Source organism: Hibiscus syriacus, unplaced genomic scaffold (assembly GCF_006381635.1).
Source record: "Hibiscus syriacus cultivar Baekdansim isolate YM2019G1 unplaced genomic scaffold, ASM638163v2 tig00112488_pilon, whole genome shotgun sequence".
Classification (NCBI taxonomy): Eukaryota; Viridiplantae; Streptophyta; class Magnoliopsida; order Malvales; family Malvaceae; genus Hibiscus; species Hibiscus syriacus.
In genome coordinates, this window is record NW_024063342.1 from 948,154 (window position 1) to 967,299 (window position 19,146).

The 19,146-nt window shown below is 33.4% G+C and overlaps 2 pseudogenes; one reads left to right on the plus strand and one right to left on the minus strand.

Moving 5' to 3' along the window:
- Positions 1 to 12,971: 12,971 nt before the first annotated feature.
- Positions 12,972 to 14,842, plus strand: LOC120180056 (annotated as a pseudogene).
- An 816-nt stretch (positions 14,843 to 15,658) lies between these two features.
- Positions 15,659 to 19,115, minus strand: LOC120180067 (annotated as a pseudogene).
- Positions 19,116 to 19,146: the final 31 nt, after the last annotated feature.

The window sequence follows — 19,146 nt, forward strand, 5'->3', positions numbered from 1 at the left end:
TGCTACAACAAAAAGCAACAAGAAAGAAGAAAACAAAAGAGAAAAGAAAAGACTCCTACAACAAATTTGGAGTGCAAAAGAAAGAAAAGAAAAGAAGAAATTCAAAAGCAAAAGAAAAGTGAAGCAAGTTGCAAAGTACACTCAAAGAGAAGCACCATACAATCTGCCCAACATCAAACTTGAAGGAGGTATCCTTGTTGTTTCTTGTGAAGGAAGATAGTAAGTGTTGCAACTTGAGTTGTAAGTCATCTTCACTTATTTACTATTTCATTTCCTTTTTTTTCATCTTTTCTTATTCCATTACCTTATCATCTTTCTTAACTTTTTCTAGCCTATCCTTTATCCTATACCTTAACCATTTCTAAACCGTCGCACAAACTAAAGAAACTTGCTCAATCTTGAGTTAGTTCTTTAAAAGGACCCACAAGAGAGAATTGAGCGGTAAGAGGCAAACGAGAGGGTGAGATCAGAAGGGGGATCAGAAAAAGCCAAGGATCATATCCCCGAGTGCAAACACGAGAGTGAGTGGAGTGCAATCTGAAATTTTCTTTGGAGTGATCAAGAGAGGTTTTTGTGAGTGTGCTGGTAAGGTTTTAATTTAATCTTTTATTTTACTAACCATGTCACAAGAATTGTTTGATTTTCATTCAGATTTGAGACAAGTTTTTGTCATCAAAAAGGCTTTAAGCACTCAAATCATAGAAGATGACCAAAGAGAAAACATTTTTCATACTCGTTGTCATGTAAACAACAAAGTTTGTTTCATGATCATCGATGGAGGAAGTTGTACGAACGTTGCAAGCACTCTTATGGTGGAAAAACTTGGCCTGAAGACTTTTAAGCATCCAAATCCATATAAACTTCAATGGCTAAATGACGGTGGAGAAGTAAGAATCACAAAGCAAGTTGTCATTCCATTTTCAATTGGTAAATATCAAGATGAAGTTCTATGTGATGTTGTACCAATGGATGCTGGACATATACTTTTGGGAAGACCATGGCAATTTGACCGAAGAGCAATCCATGATGGGTTTACCAACAGATACACTATCATTCATAATGATAAGAAATTCACGTTGACGCCACTATCTCCTAGTCAAGTGAATGAAGATCAGATTCATTTGAAGAAAAGCATGGATTCATTCAAAAACAATGAAAAAGAGACGACTAAAGCATTGAACATCTATGCTGGAAGAAAGGAGATTCGGAAACACTTGTTGTCACATAAGGCTTTCATTGTACTAATGTACAAGGAAAGTCTACTTTTAACTAATCTCCAAGAAGGTTTGCCTTCTTCTATTGTTTCTCTTTTACAGGAATTTAAAGCCATGTTTCCAGAAGATATACCAAGAGGACTTCCACCCCTTCGAGGAATTGAACATCAAATCGATTTCATTCCCGGTGCAACTATCCCAAACAAACCAGCCTATAGAAGTAATCCGGAGGAAACAAAGGAACTTCAAAAACAGGTTGGTGAGTTAATGGAAAAGGGGTACATTCGAGAAAGCCTAAGTCCATGCGCTGTTCCCGTTTTGCTTGTGCCAAAGAAGGATGGTTCATGGAGAATGTGTGTAGATTGCAGAGCAGTTAATCAGATCACTATCAAATACCGACACCCAATTCCAAGGCTAGACGATATGCTGGATGAACTAAGTGGTGTCACCATCTTCTCTAAAATTGATCTTAAAAGTGGATATCATCAGATTAGGATGCGAGAAGGAGATGAATGGAAGACCGCTTTCAAAACAAAGCAAGGATTGTACGAATGGTTGGTTATGCCCTTTGGACTAACCAATGCACCTAGTACTTTCATGAGGTTGATGAACCATGTACTCCGGGCTTTTATTGGTAAGTTTTGTGTGGTCTATTTTGATGATATTTTGATTTATAGCCATACTTTGGATGACCATGTGCAACATTTAAGGTCAGTACTTGAAACTCTCCAAAAAGAAACTTTATGCCAACCTTCAAAAATGTTCTTTTTGCACTAACAAGCTTGCCTTCTTAGGATTTATTGTAAGTTCACAGGGACTTGAAGTAGATCCGGAAAAGATTAAAGCAATTCAAGATTGGCCGAGACCTACATCAATAAGTCAAGTCAGAAGTTTCCATGGACTTGCAAGTTTTTACCGGAGATTTGTGCCCAACTTTAGTTCTATTGCCTCTCCCTTAACTGGGGTAATTAAAAAGAATTCCACCTTTGAATGGGGCAAAGAACAAGAAGAAGCATTTATGGCCATTAAGGATTGTTTGACTAAAGCACCACTTCTGGTACTTCCTAATTTTGATAAAACTTTTGAAATAGAATGCGATGCTTCTGGAATTGGTATAGGTGCCGTTTTGACTCAAGAGGGACGACCAGTTGCATACTTTAGTGAAAAGTTAAGTGGTGCTTCACTAAACTACCCCATTTATGACAAAGAGATGTATTCTCTTATAAGGGCTTTAGAAACATGGCAACACTATCTATGGCCCAAGGAGTTTGTCATCCATACTGATCATGAGGCATTGAAGCATATTAAAGGCCAACACAAACTCAACAAACGACATGCCAAGTGGGTAGAATTTCTTGAATCCTTTCCATACGTCATTCATTACAAGAAAGGAAAAGAGAATGTTGTTGCAGATGCCCTTTCACGAAGGTATGTTCTTCTTAACACTTTGGATTCTAAGTTACTTGGATTTTCTTTCCTTAAAGATTATTATGTTAATGACCATGATTTTGGAGAGAAATACAAGTCTTGTGAAAAAGGTACAGTGGAGAAATTCTATAGACATGATGGTTATCTATTCAAGGAAGAAAGGCTGTGCATTCCACAAGGTTCATTTCGAGAAGTATTGGTACGAGAAGCACATGAAGGAGGACTCATGGGGCATTTTGGAATTGGTAAGACATTGGCAATCTTGAAAGAACATATCTACTGGCCTAAGATGAAAAGGGATGTTGAAAGGATTTGTGATAGATGCATCGTTTGCAAAAAGGCTAAGTTGAAGGTCATGCCTCATGGACTTTACATACCTCTTCCCATTCCTATAGTACCATGGGTTGATATTTCCATGGATTTTGTGATGGGTTTGCCAAAAACAAGAAATGGGCGAGATTCTATATTTGTGGTGGTTGACAGGTTCTCCAAAATGGCCCATTTCATACCATGTCATAAAACCGACGATGCAACCCATGTGGCTAATCTATTCTTCAAAGAAGTTGTAAGATTGCACGGCATACCAAGAACAATTGTTTCTGATCGAGATGTCAAGTTCCTTAGCCATTTCTGGAGGACATTATGGAACAAACTTGGAACTAAATTGTTGTTTTCAACCACCTGTCACCCCCAAACTGATGGGCAAACGGAGGTAGTCAACAGAGTATTATCAACATTGTTGAGAGCCATCATCAAGAAAAACATCAAGACTTGGGAAGATTGCTTACCACATGTTGAATTCGCTTACAATCGGTCAGTTCATTCAGCCACAAAAACTTCACCATTTGAGGTAGTGTATGGATTCAATCCCTTAACTCCTTTAGATCTTCTCCCTCTACCCCAAGAACAAATGGTTAACAAGGATGGCAAGAACAAGGCTGAGTTCATCAAGAAATTACATGAACAAGTTCGGAACAATATTGAGAGAAGAACAAAACAGTATGAGCAACAAGCCAACAAGGGATGAAAACCACTCCATTTGGAAGTTGGAGATTGGGTATGGTTGCATTTGCGAAAAGAAAGGTTTCCTACTAAAAGGAAATCTAAGCTTTTACAAAGAGGAGACGGTCCTTTCCAAATCATTGAGAAAATTAATGACAATGCATACAAGTTGGATCTTCCGGAGAATACAATGTAAGTGCCACCTTCAATATAGCAGATCTATCTCCAATCAAGGATGATGACAATTTGGGGACAAATCGCTTAAAAGAAGGGGGGAATGATGTGAGTTCACCAACGCTACCTTCAAAGGATATGGAAGTAATGCCACAAGGACCAATAACTCGATCAAGAGCCAAACTATTCAGGGAAGCTCTTACAACTAAATGCATTAAAAATTTTGAATCATTTAAGAATGCATCCCCAAACTATAGATTATATAACATGTTTTATGTTGACATATAATATAATCTATGAACCACATATTTATATCTTATATTACTTAGCTTATAAATGCTTTCTTTTGTAGGTACATGTTCGGCCACATCATAGGAGCTGATTTAAAGCTAGAATTGAAGTCAATGAGCTAGGAAACCTTACATAGGATGACTTGGGAGATCATGAAGAACAAATGGTGAAAAGTTGTCAGCTGACCCTCGAGCTCATAGCTCACTTGAGCTGGACTTTTGAGCTAGCTAGAGACTTCATTTCAGCTGGAGAGTTGCACCATCATCTTCACCACACAGAGCACTACAAATATGGTCTAGGTCAAATTTTGTGAATTCGTACCTTTTCGCGAAGAGTTGCCAATCCGAGAAGTGACCTTTCACAAGGAGCTGTCCTATGACTCATCTTCATGCAATTCATCTATGGCCAGCTCATCTTCAGCTCAAACTCATGGGAAGTAGCTCAAATGATGAAAGGTTGTTTCACACAAATGTGACCTTTCATAATTAGTTGCTGCCCCATTGATGCCAAGTCACCTAGACACATTTGATGCCAAGTCACGCCTAAGTTGCTGTTCATCTACACACCATGGAAGAGTCCACGCCTTAAGCATTCAACACCAACCATGTGAGTGACACATGACCAGCCACCCATGTGCTTTGCATGTGAATGAATTAGGCGCCAAGATGAAAAGGCTTCTCTCTATTCGGCCTAAACATCATCATGCTTCAAATTGGCGCCAAGATGAAGAGTTATGGGAACCATTCGGCCAAAGACATCTCCCCTCATCCAAGCATCATTTATTTTCGTTTTAAGACATGTACTTTGCCGAAAAGGCATCTATTTATTCGGCCAAGCCTTTACAAAACTATAAATAGGCTTTGGCATTCATTTGTAAACTTAACCCTTTGATAATTAAAATCCTTTTGTGAGATTATTCTCTCTTCAAGTTCTTTTTAGAACTATATCGATTAAGCAAGCCTTTCTAAAGCTTGTGGCGTCATTCCTATCCCTTGATACTTCTGGTTCCTAGTTCTTATAACTAGAGGGTCAAAGTCCTTTCATACCATCCCTTATAGAACTTATAAGAAATGGGTCTTTGCTCCTTTATAGCATTGGTTCCTTCTTAGTTTTATAAGATACAATCTGTCCATCACCATTATCACGCCTATATCATCACCATAGTCCATCACCATTATCACGCCTATATCATTACCATATTCCATTACCATTTCATCACCATTAAATTATCCTTCATTCATCAACAAGGCATACTTCATCACCACCATTGGAGGCCGAAGTCAACATCACTTGAAGGAGATTTATTCAACACTTCCGCAGCCCATCTTTGATAACTATTCTATCCATTTCAAATCCTTACTTTTCATTTCTTAATTATCATATTACTTAATCAATTCTTCTTCTTTTTGTGCATATTACTTTCAATCCAAGGTGTAGCATTTGGTGTCTCTCCTAGATCGGGAAACAACAAGGTTGCCAACTTCTCCATCATTGAAGAAGCCTGGTTAGCCTCACATCAACATCTCATATAATTGCACCGAAGTGCCACGTAGAATTGCACCGGAGTGCCGCGTAGAATTGTACCGTAGTGCCATATAATAATGTCCATAAGGACCACATATCATTCCTTAAGAATCATATACATATACTAGGGATCAAGTATGTGTCTCACCAGACTTCACACATGTTCCAAAGAATACATATATGTCCCGAAGGACCACATATCATTCCTTAAGAATCATTTACATATGCCAAGGATCAAGTATGTGTCTCACCAGACTTCACACATGTTCCAAAGAATACATAGTATGTGTCTCACCAGACTTCACACATGTTCCAAAGAATACATATATGTCCCGAAGGACCACATAGACCCTCGACTCTTGGTATGCCAACTGTACCCCTAGCTCTCATGACACATAACATGGGCATTATCTTTTATATCCTTTTACATATTCATGTAACCATATCATATATTCATATAAGCTCATGGTTTCATTCACATATACATGTAATCACATAGTTTCTTTCATGTAATTCATGTCACTTTTCATATGAATTCATATTCATATGTCACATAGGATTCACCCTCTTGTATCACATATATTTTCTCTTTCATATCGCTCATAACATTTCTCATGTGTTCATATGACCTGTAACTCATTGTCATCTTATCATGTTATCACATAAACATATCATCTTACAATACATACAAAACATATCAATACCTATATTCACATATACCTATCACTTCATTATCCTTATTATTATTCTTATCATCACCATTAATCCCTTTTACTTACCATATTCATATCAATAACACATATACCCATGCACACATATAAATCATAACAAATACATACTTCTATGAATTCATGTTTTTCACTATTGGAAATAGACTTATCACAAGTCTTATTTTCCCTTGAACCTCATATACTAGAGAATGTGCACTCACCTTAGCTTTGCTTTGATTCGATTATAATCCTTCAATTGATCCGGAACGAGATCACGTTCTATATCTACATCATCATACATAGATCTATATTAGTATTATAACTAATATACTCTAATGGTTCACTCTTTAGACCAAGAGAAAAGTCAATTTCATCTTTTAATGAAGGTATGCATCGATGCACTACTGATGCATCGGTGCATAAAATGTATTCGATGTTGTATTATTACTGGGATGCATCGATGCATGACTTATGCATCAATATACTAATTGCATTCGATGTTTCCTTATTAATGTGATGCATCGATGCACTACTTATGCATCGATGCACAAATTGCATTCGAGTATTTATTTTAAAAGAGTGCATCGATGCACTACCAATGCATCGATACACCTTCAAACAATTTCTGGGTTTTAACATTGATGCATCGGTGCACTATGAATATGCATCGATGCACTCTGCCCAGAACCTCTTTTTGAACCCGAAAAATCCTTCTTTTTGGATTAAATCCTTCATATTTCAACCCCTTTCATATTCCTAACTTTCATACACATAATTAAACTCATTAATATTCATTTATCTCATCTTTAACCTTAATATCCTCTCCTGTTTAGGAATTTCAAGAATCATACCCTATTTTCCACATGTTTCAAATCCAATTCTAACACTTAATACTTCTTAATTAAGCTGATGGCAAGTCAAATCCAACTTTAGAACTTCAAAAACCTTTCTATAACAAAAGTTCATTTATAAACCCTTAATAGAAATTCCTTTCTAATTCTATCTCTTTGGTGTTTTAAACTTATATAAGCTTTCCTTAAGCTTATATAACCCTCAAAGACTCAAATTCAACTTAAAACTTTCAAGAAATCAAAAGCTAAATCAAACTTACCTTTGCTCTTGGCTTCCACGTGAAGAAGAAGAAGAAATGAGAAGAGAACTCTGGAGAATTCTCTCCCTTTCCACGTGTATATAATTCCATTTTTAATTATTCCTTAAATGATCAAATGACCATTTTACCCTTTATTTCCTTTAATAATTACTAAATAACCTTCATCATATATATCCAATAATCATTGAACTACTTCATTCTTCTACTTTAGTCATCAAATTCTGAAACTTTACAATTTGGTCACTAACCCATAATTTGGGATGTTACATATATGCCAACTAAATTCTATAAAATAAAACACATATATTTAATATGTTTTTGATATGTCATTCGTAAGGAAGATGTTGACCTGTCTTGCTCCTCTTTACTTCTCTTCTAGCTTTACAAACCTACGTGTGAAACATTCACACGCTAAGTCAATGACTTAGTGAGGCATTAATGTATAAAAGTAACTCTAGCTACTTAACCATGCATGTACATATCATATCATACTATCACACAAGACAATAAAACATCACATATAATCAATTGTACACATATACACATCATTCATCATTTCCATCATTTACTTTATTTCACTATCAATATAATTATCATTTGTATGTGTTAATCATATCCTCTTGTACCTAACATTTTTAACCAACATATGACTCGTGTAACCAAACATTACATATATCATCATATGACTCCTGTAATACACATATTATCATATATCACAAAAGCATATTCTTCACATGTAATATATTTATTGTTATATCTTTGTTTAGCCCATGTACATTTCTGAGAGCTAAAGATACGTGAGTACATAGAGGTTGTGCACTATGCTGTCACCACAACTCGTAAAATTCCCACTAGGGGCTCGTAGAATTTGTCCCGTAGGACCACTATGTCCCGAAGGACCACTATGTCCCGAAGGACCACTGATAATCCCTCGACTCTTGGCATGCCAACTATATCTCTAGATCTCATAACACATAACATGGGCATTATCTTTATATCATTTCACATATTCTTATCGCATAGGTACATAGTTTCTTATCACATTTCATATGATCACATAGTCACGTATTTCACTTCCATATAATTCACATGTCACATATACCTTTTCTCATATTCCTGTCATTCATAATCACATATATATGTGCTCATATCGTTTCTCATTTAATCGCGTAGTTTATGTCACGTTTCGTACAATTTCATATTCATTTATCACTTGACTTGTTTCTTGTTCTTATATCTTCTCATATACATATATATACATGTTTTCTCCTCTTATAACTTATATTACATATGCATGCAATCTTAAGACTTATTATTGAGTAACTCAGATAATATTCTTATATTGTTTCATAGATCATTATCATATAACACATAAATGCACATCACATAACATATAATGCAAGCATGTCACATTAACTTAGTACACAATCCTAATCATGTTTCCACTCATACTATCGTATATTCAAAATATCGGGAACAAACTTATCACAAGTCTAATTCCCATGTAGAAATACATATATTCCAATAGTATGCACTCACTTGGCCTCACTAGTCAATAACATTCTCTTATATTTTCTTTGATGCCCAATACTTATCGACTGATCTGGACTTGCTTTCGATTGGTATCTTTGAGGCTTGAGCATAAACACACAGGAAGAAGAAAGAAAGAAGAAAAAAGAAGAGTTCCAGACAACTCTCCAACCCACGTGTTATCTCCCTAAATAAGGGATATAAAATATCCTCCAAGCTAATTTACCTTATTACCCTTGTAATCTTTTCATATTTACCCTTTAATCCACTATGGAAATATTCCTATTTAAATCCTTAAACTTTTCAATTTTTCCTTAATTGATCCCCAAATTTCAAACATTTTCATTTTAGTCACTGACCCAAATTTCAGGATGTTACATAAATGAACTTGTTCGTGAACATATTAATGAACATGTTCACGAATATTAAGCGAACATGTTCGTGAACAATAAATAAATAAATGTGAACACTTTCAAAAATAAATAAACGGACACGAACATGATACTAAAAATTTAAACAAACACAAACCGAATATGGACACTTTCAAAAAAATAAAAAAATGAACGTGAATATAATATTATTAGTTCAAGCTCAATTATTTAATCAATATTTTTTCCAATTTTACTAAAGAAATTTCAAGGCATGTTGTTTTCCTCTTTTTCAGTTAAGCCTAGTAGAAGAAAGAGGCCAGCAAGACTGTAAGGGTGCGTTTGGATAGGGAATTGTGAGATTACTGAGGGTAAAAAAAATTTGGAATGTGATTCCCTCTTTTGGATTGCAAAGATTCACAACCCCCGGAAATAAGTCATTCCCAAATGTGACATTTTTGGGGCTTATTATCGGGAATGTGATTCCCTCCGATCCCTTAGGGTGTGTTTCGTTCATGGAATGTAAGACTACCAGTAGGAATAAAAGATTACCAGGGAATAGTATTAATGGAAATGTTGTATTTTGTGTTTGGTTGGTTTAGCAGGAATGTAAGATTATCGTGTCTGGTTAAAGGAATAAAAGATTATTGGAATGTATATTTGACAAAATTGTCTTTATTATATATTTGTTTTTTTAATAAGTTAAAAAATATTTATATATTTTCTTTAAAAAAATTGAAATTCATAAAATTTATATAATTTTTTACAAAATTTAAAATATAAAAAGGTTTAATGAAAGGGTAAAATTTTATTTTAACCTCTGAACTTTATATAAAATTTTAATTATAGACTTTTTTTTTGTAAATCTAAAATAGTTTAAGGATAAATTTGTAATTTAATTTTCGTAGAATTTTTATTATTCAATGACAGAATAAGGATATTTTTGAAAGAAAATTTTTAAGGACATTTTAGTCCAAAACACCAGTAATCCAACAATACCTAAGGAAAGGGAGGTAATGACATTCCCTGTAATATACCCAAAAAAATCCACTATTAGTAATATAAGATTACCGGGAATGACATTCCCGGCCAACCAAACGGGGGAATGTGGATTTCATTCTCATGGGAATCTCACATTCCCCCAACCAAACACACCCTTAGTTATTTGTCATTTCCCGACATTTTGGACTAAAATGCCCTTAAAACATTTTTTTTTCAAAAATATCATTCTTTTGTCATTGAATAAAAAATTCTACGAAGGTTAAATTGTAATTTTTTCTTTAAACTATTTTAGATTTACAAAAAAAGTTCATAATTAGAATTTTATATAAAGTTCAATGATTGAAATAAAATTTAACAATTTCATTAAACTTATTTTATCTTTTAAATTTTGTAAAAATTTATATAAATTTTATGAATTTAAAATTTTTAAAGAAAATATATAAATTAAAAATAGTAAAATTATATATTTTTTATGATATTTTATACAAATATTTTCATTTAAATATAATAAGAATAATTTGATCAAATATACATTCTAATAATCTTTTATTCTTTTAATCAAATACTATAATTTTATATTTATGCTAAATAAATTAAACATAACAATGCAACATTTTCAGTAATGTGTTATAATATATTTCTTGAGGTAATATTACTTACCCTAAGCCTCCTTCCCGACATGTCCGAAACCGATCCAAATCATCCGCCAATCGACGTATCTCCAAACCAAATTCCACAACCTTGGGAATGGCTCACGATAATTCTGCCCAAAAACCTGGTCCCAAATTAATAGTAGGGTAAAGTATAGTAATGGTCACTGAATATTTCTGAAACTTGTATTTAGATCCCCCAACATTTAAAACTTGCAATACAGTCCCCCAACATTTATTCCGTTTGCAATATGGTCCCCCAATTTAAACCACAGTTAGAAAATTAGGATAAATTATATAAACGGTCATTGAACTTTTCAGTCACTTGAATTTCGGTCCCCCAACTTTTAAAACTTGCAAAACAGTCATCAATTTCATTCTAAACCCCAATTCCAAAGTAATTCAATTTTATTTAAACCCTATTCTAAATACTTCAATTAAATTCTAAAATACTTCAATTTAAGGTATATATGCTAAATCAAAATAAAAATATTTTATATATGTATATGCTTATGAAAATAAAATATATTCATATTTAATGTATGAATCATTTTATTTTTAATATTTTATTTTTAAATTAAAATTATTAATATATTAGAAATACTCAACTTAAGATATATATATAATCATGAATTAAATATGAAAAATATAATTATTAAATTTAGTTTAAAAATATATAAATCTAAATTTATTCTTTTAAAATATTGTATCAACTAATATTTAAAAATATATTAAATCTATCAAACAATTTATCAAATAATATTTTTTTATTGTAAAAAATATAATATTTTCCCATCTTTATTGCTTTCAAATTTTTTGCCGAAGTTCAAATCTCATTATTTCCATTTTACATTATATTCTTTTTTTTCTGGCATTGGTATACTATTAGTATATGTATTATTGTATATCTCTTAACACAAACGATGGTGTTAGCTTAGTGGTCCACCTATCTTTCATTGCGTGACTCAGGTTGAGTTTGCCCAAGACCCAAATTTTACTTCTTTGTAACTTAATTTTCTTCTAATTAGGAGGTGACATGTGTCACCAATAACACAATCATGATGTGTTACACATGTCAGATCCTGGTTAAATGATTAATTTATTAAATTTATTAATTTAGGACCAAATTGATAGCATATATAAATAATTAGGTGGTAACACGTGTCACCAATGACACGTGTCATGATCATGTGCTAACACATGTCGATCCTAATTAAATGATTAATTTTTAAATTTATTTATTTAGGACCAAATTGATTATATAAATAATAAAGATTGATGTATATAATGTCAATTCCTTTTAATGCACATCATCATTTTTATCAATTGGTAACGACTAGTGGCTTAGTTGAAACAGTAAATTATGTGGTATGATTGATAAATTTAAAAGATCGATGACAAAAGTAAAAAAGGGCTAGATAGTTAAGTTGTCAACCGAGTAGTTTACACTTTTATTTATACCGTCAAAATAATTTTATAAATTTAAAATTCGAATTATTTCAACCTTTTTATATCCTAACTACTTTTTTTAATTAAAAAATTTCTTCAACAGATAAGAATTATACTATTATATTTATATAAAAAATACGTATCACATGAAATAAGATGAAATTAAATAATAATAACTTTGACATAATTGAATTTAATTTAAGTATTTTGGAATTTAGGGTTTAGAATAAAATTGAATTACTTTGGAAATTGGGGTTTAGAATGAAATTGATGATTGTTTTGCAAGTTTTAAAAGTTGGGGGACCTAAATTCAAGTGACTGAAAAGTTCAATGACCATTTATATAATTTATCCTAATTTTCTAACTGTGGTTTAAGTTGGGGGACCATATTGCAAACGGAATAAATGTTGGGGGACTGTATTACAAGTTTTAAATATTAGGGGACCTAAATGCAAGCTTCTGAAATGTTCAGTGACCATTACTATACTTTACCCTTAATAGTATTATGATTACATTTTCTTCCGTAATGTAAAGAATTTTGGGGAAAAAATTGACCCATGTTTGAAATTCTAGTGATTGAGCAGCGGAAAATGATAATTCCAAACAAGCATGGAGAAAAACTGGTGGGATTATTGCATGAAGCTAAGTCTAAGGAGATTGTGGTCTTATGTCATGGTTTTAGATCCCGAAAGGTTGGTAATCGGTTTTCCTAAACTTGAATCATTTCATCTCTTTTACTTTGTTTTCCAGTAGCGAATGTATTCACCGGAAATGTCTGTTTATGGTGGAATAGTAATAATTTATGAAAAGACTCACTTGGGTTAATAATACTTCAGGATTACAATACTATGGCGAACCTTGCTGCTGCTTTAGAGAAAGAAGGAATCAGTGTATTTCGTTTTGATTTTGCTGGAAACGGGTGAGTTAATTAATAATACTCCGGTGCGAGAATCGATTTGGGATATTGATCTATATATATATATATATATATCTCCATAACTAAGTGTGGGAGTGGGAGTAACAAAGTTAAAATCCATAGGGATTTTTTTAGTTATATGATCTTAGTTTATAAGTTGATTTTTGGAGTTGTGGTTTCTGTTCACTTTGTTTCATAGTTGTAATTTCACCTGTTTGGTAATACTTTTTTTCAGAGAAAGTGAAGGTTCGTTTCAGTAAGGTAACTATTACCGCGAAGCTGATGATTTACATGCTGTAATTCAACACTTTTCCCGGGGGGGGGGGGGAATCGTGTGGTAAGTGCAGTTCTTGGGCATAGCAAAGGTGAGTATCCCTTGTGTTCCCTACTTGATATTTTATGAACTAGTTAAGATAGATAATGGTCTTGCACTAAACTGAAGAATTTGTAAGCTTTATAGAAGAAATCAAGTTTATGAAGATTGATTTGATCTTAGCAGTATCTCTTCCTTGTACTGTTTTGATCATTAATGCACAGAATATATAGCCAAGCTAATGTAATGCAGGGGGAAATGTGGTGCTTCTTTATGCTTCGAAGTACCAAGATAGTCGTACAGTTATAAATGTTTCTGGCCGCTACGACTTGAAGAGAGGCATTGCGGAACGCTTGGGAGAAGACTTTATGGAAATAATTAAGGAGGAATATATTGATGTTAAGAATGATACGGGTTAGTTTTCTTCACATGTGTCCGTCCATCGAGGTTTTATTTGTTGTTTGTTAAGCAAATCACTAGTCCTTTTCATCGGATTTTCCGTTCGGTTTGGTTTGGTTCAAGTGTTACTTAAACGTATACAAATATAATTGTGCCTACATAATCAGTGATAAAAACAACTGATTCAGTGGTCTACTAGCTTTGGTAGTTGAATTCAGAAAGAGAAATTGTGCATTAGAGATGCTCTAATGTAACATTTACTCTCGGTTTCATCTTGTATATATGCTTGATTGGGAACGTTTCAAGTTTAATTACATTTATATATGTAGGAGGTGTTGAATATCGTGTGACTGAGGAAACTTTGATGGATCGCTTGGAAACGGACACGCGGGAAGCTTGCCTTGAGATTGATAAATTATGTCGGTAAGACTTAATTGTTTTCTTGAAATCGTTGTTTCTTCTCTAATTCATTGACCTTGCTTTGGATGTCGTTGTCAAATGAATGTTAATACTATTATTTGTTATTTCTGCAATTATTCACCACTGTTACATGCAGGGTCTTGACGGTCCATGGATCTGCAGATGAGATAATTCCTCTTGAACATGCATTGGAGTTTGCCAAGATTATACCTAATCACCAGGTACACATTATAGAAGGGGCCAATCATGGGTACACCACGCATCAAACCGAGTTGGCAACAGCTGTTGTAAACTTTATAAAGACGGACGAGGTTGCTCCAAAGTAGGTAGTTTTCATACAACTAAATACTGTTATTTTCTTTTCAATCCCCTCGAAGAGACAATTATATCATACAATTGGAATGAAACTTCTAATGATCTCCATTGCTATATATGATCTTTCCCTGCCTACGTGGCTGGAATGTTAAAGCATTTGCGTTTATCTGCAGTAGCTGGTACTCCATGCTCCGATAAGGTCGAGCAGCTACTAAAATGGTCTATCTGGAATAGGCTCGTGATCGTCATTGTTGTCACTGTTGTATGATTCTATATATTCCTCCTCCCAGTCTTCCTGGTAAAAATACAAACATATTTACTATCAGAATAACATACAAACATACAGTCATCTTTGAATACCAGTTTTGATTTTTTGGGGCCCATCTTCTTATACTAATAAATTTTACAGTAAACTACATATTTAGTTCCTAAATTATCAGTTTTGGCCTGTTTTATTACTTAAACTTTTAATTTTTTCAAAATCATACTTAACGTCTAGTTTTTGTTTCAAAAAACTAAATGTTAGGTATGGTTTTGAAAAAATTGAAAGTTTAAATACTAAAACAAGTTAAAACTGATAGTTTAGTTACTAAATGCACAATTTACCGTAATTTTTATGAATCTAGCTTGTGTGACTGGCTTTACTACCTGTTTACAGTTTTATGAATCTGCAAAATGTAAATTAATTATTGTTATTATCTGATGCTTGTAATCCAAATTTTGTATAATCAAACTCAAAACATGCACAACATAATCCATGTATGAATAAACATATAAATATAGTTATGTAAACATTTTAGTATTATTACTTTTATTTTCCGAAAATCACATGATATTAGCATCTAGTTTTTGCTATTGAAGATACTTTGTCCAGGAGATGACAAAAATTTGGGATCAAACTGCTCTTTCCTCTGTTGAAAAGTATCACATTTTTGGACAAAATGACGAATCCAATCGTCTATGGTTGTATAATGAGGAAGATACTACTTAAACTCAATTCCAGCCTTTTCACAAAACCGAAAAACTCTTGCGTTTTGATCATCAAAAGCTTGCCAATTATCGAATCCACTTGCAACCAAAAACCCTACTGTGTAGAAAATTTCTTCTTCCGGTATAGAAGCCGACATCCTATCATTCCACCTGAAATTCAAAGCACATATATATTGTTGAATACACGGCTACAATGTATTGTTGAAGTCGTACTCTTTTCCTCTGATCGGGATTAGAGAGGCTTTTAATGAGGATCGCAATTCGGATTAAATGCTTTTATGTTTAGATGAACAAAGTCATATTTTCCGAGAAAAAAAAATCAGATATTGGTTTTAAAAACTTATTTCTGTTCATGGGGTAAACAAGGATAGGTCCGGTGGTGAGATTTCCTGGAAGGACAATGGCCTTAAAAACCCCATCGTTGAAGTCTGCCATCCGAGATTTCGGTATAAAAAATTCAACCATGGACGTGGAACGACCCATAATCCTTTTGACCTAAGATACAGCTCTTCGTTGTGTACCCTATTCAAGAACTCTACGTATTCGACATCTTTTTCGAACAGAAATCCAGGGTAGTAACTCAAGCCTTTAAGAAGCTGCTGCAGATCCTATGAAGAAGACATCGACAGACAGATTGATTATTATTATTACACCCACAGATGAATGTAAGAAAGATGAATGTGGTTTTTCACCTTGTCCACCGTGGCATTGGTTTGATCATCGTAATGCTTGACGATTTCGAGACTGTAAATAATGCCGAATTCGGATATGAAGGTGATTATTTTGGGTTGATCTTGGGGGTGAGAAAAAGCCATCTAAAGAACCTTGATTCATCAGAAGGGAGCCTTGTACATAATTCAGTGCTGTTGGGTCTTCCCTTTCGTTTTTGGAGATCAAAAGCTCTTGGTCTTTACTAAAAGCTGAGAAATCAGTGTACAACATCCGTATCCACTTAACCTGCCCATTTCACCAAAAACAAATGAGAACGAAGTCATGGATGAACACAATGACATGCGTATTTACCCGCTTTAGTGCTGGTTCAAGTGGGATTCTTGCTTTTGTTATTATTCCAAACTGGCCTAAACCTCCAAGAACAGCAAAAAAGTGATCGGAGTTGTTGTTTGGAGAGCAAGTCACAAAATCACCTTTCCCTGAATTTAAGAGACAAAAAATACCTCGTTCGTAAGCTAACCCTCTAAATGATTGCATGCATGCAAGCAAAGCAACACATGCATATAACTACGCAAAAAAAAAATCTAGTATATTTGAGTCACCTTAAACCCTAAATCTCAAGCACTAAAATATATAACCCTCAAACAAAAATAAGACATGTAACATCCACACAATCCACATGTGGATGTGATAATTATCAAACATATTAAAGCGACTATAATATTGTGTGAGTGAAGACGAGAGATACGTGAAAGATTTTTGATTTACCTGTTATAACGTCCATTTCAAAAACGTTGCTGATCTGAGGACCATAACGAAACGTTTGCCCGCTGATTCCAGCATTGGACAGCGTTCCGCCAACGGTTAGATACAAATAATCGGTCCAAGAAACAGGCGCCAATCCACTCTTCAGTGTCACGTCCAAAACCGAGGTCCACGTACTTCCCGTCAGGGGAGATAACAACTCCGCTTCGGTTCGGATTCGTGTTCATCGACGTCATGTTGACGACTACCCCGTTTTTCGCCATCGCTTGGCCACGTTCGGAGTGGGAAATCCCTCTGGCTGCTATGGTGAAGGTAGCCGCGCTATTGTAGTTGGATTGGATGAGAGAAGCGATGCAGGAAGGGAAGAGCACCGCCTGGGGAACGGATTTCACGATGAGACCAAAATCTTGAGAGGCGGATGCAATGGCGGCCGGATCATGGGAGAGTTCTGGTGCAACATCAAGGGATTGAAGAATCGATGAAAAATCATCATTGCTCTTTGATATTCCTACGCAAGCCACCCAGGGCCGGTCCTCACTATTTTTAGGCTCGAGACAAAATTTAAAAGAAATAGACCCCTAAAATAAAAAAAATTAAGAAATACCTAATATAAATATTTTGTTAGATTTTTTAAAATTAAAAAAATAATAATTTATTACAATATAAAAGATGTCAAAAAATATATTTAAGAATATAAATACTTATAAAAAATATTACATTTGAATATTTTATATCAAAACCATTGATGATAGTGTCAACATCAATGATTTCTAATATATTTTTATAAATACATAACATAACATTTGAAAATGAAAGAATGATCTTTTCTAGAATTTGAAAATATATAAAATTAAAAGAAAGAATTTGAAAACATGATCTATCTAAAAATTTAAGAACAATCTTCAATATTATTCAAGCACCATATTTGATAACAAACAATTGTGACTTTACGTGTGATACAAATATTATAAATTAAAAAAAATGAGAATAATAATTTCAAGATGAATCGTGAAACATGAAAGAGAAAAAAATCATACTAATTATACTTAAATTTTTCCTCTCATTAAGTTTTGAAAAAAAAATAATGTTAATAAATTTTTTCATTGATATGAAAATTCGGGAAAGAGGTTTGGTGGATTGATAGTGGGAATTTGGAAATACTAAAATTAAAGAGTTCAATTGATTTTTTTTTAATTTTGAGAAAGAAATATTAAATTAGAATTTTATGAAAGAATAGTTTATTAACGTTAATATAAAAATCAATAAAGATAGTTGACACCTTAATAATTCAAGGGGCCCATTATTTATTGGTAGTAAAATTATTTAGTACCTAAATTACCAGTTTTGATATGTTTTAATACCTAAACTTTTAATTTTTTTCAAAATCATACGTAAAGTTTAGTTTTTGTTTCATTTTAGTATCCGCTGTTAAAAACTTTAGTTTTTTTATTTCATTTTAGTATCCATTCAAAATTTAACATTAGTTTTATTTTTATTTTTTGAAATTTTAGGTACTAAAACAAACCAAAACTGATAGTTATGTAATAAACGCGTTAAATTTTTAACGACGGCTACTAAAATAAAATTAAAACTAAAGATTAGATATGATTTTGAATTTTTTAAAAAAGAATTAGGTACTAAAACGGATCAAAACTGATAGTATAAATACTAAATGCATAGATTACTCTATTATATTTTACAAACTTTTAATTTATTATCAGAAAAAATAAAAAAAATATTATACTGAAAAAAAAAACATTTTATGGGCCCTGGGCGGGTGCCCCTCCTGCCCTGGCCCAGGGCCGGCCCTGAAGCCACCAAAAGGCTTAGAAGCATAATGACTGTGAGATATGATGGGGCAGCGGCAGCCATTTTTGCTTTTCGATGAATCAAAAACAAGTAA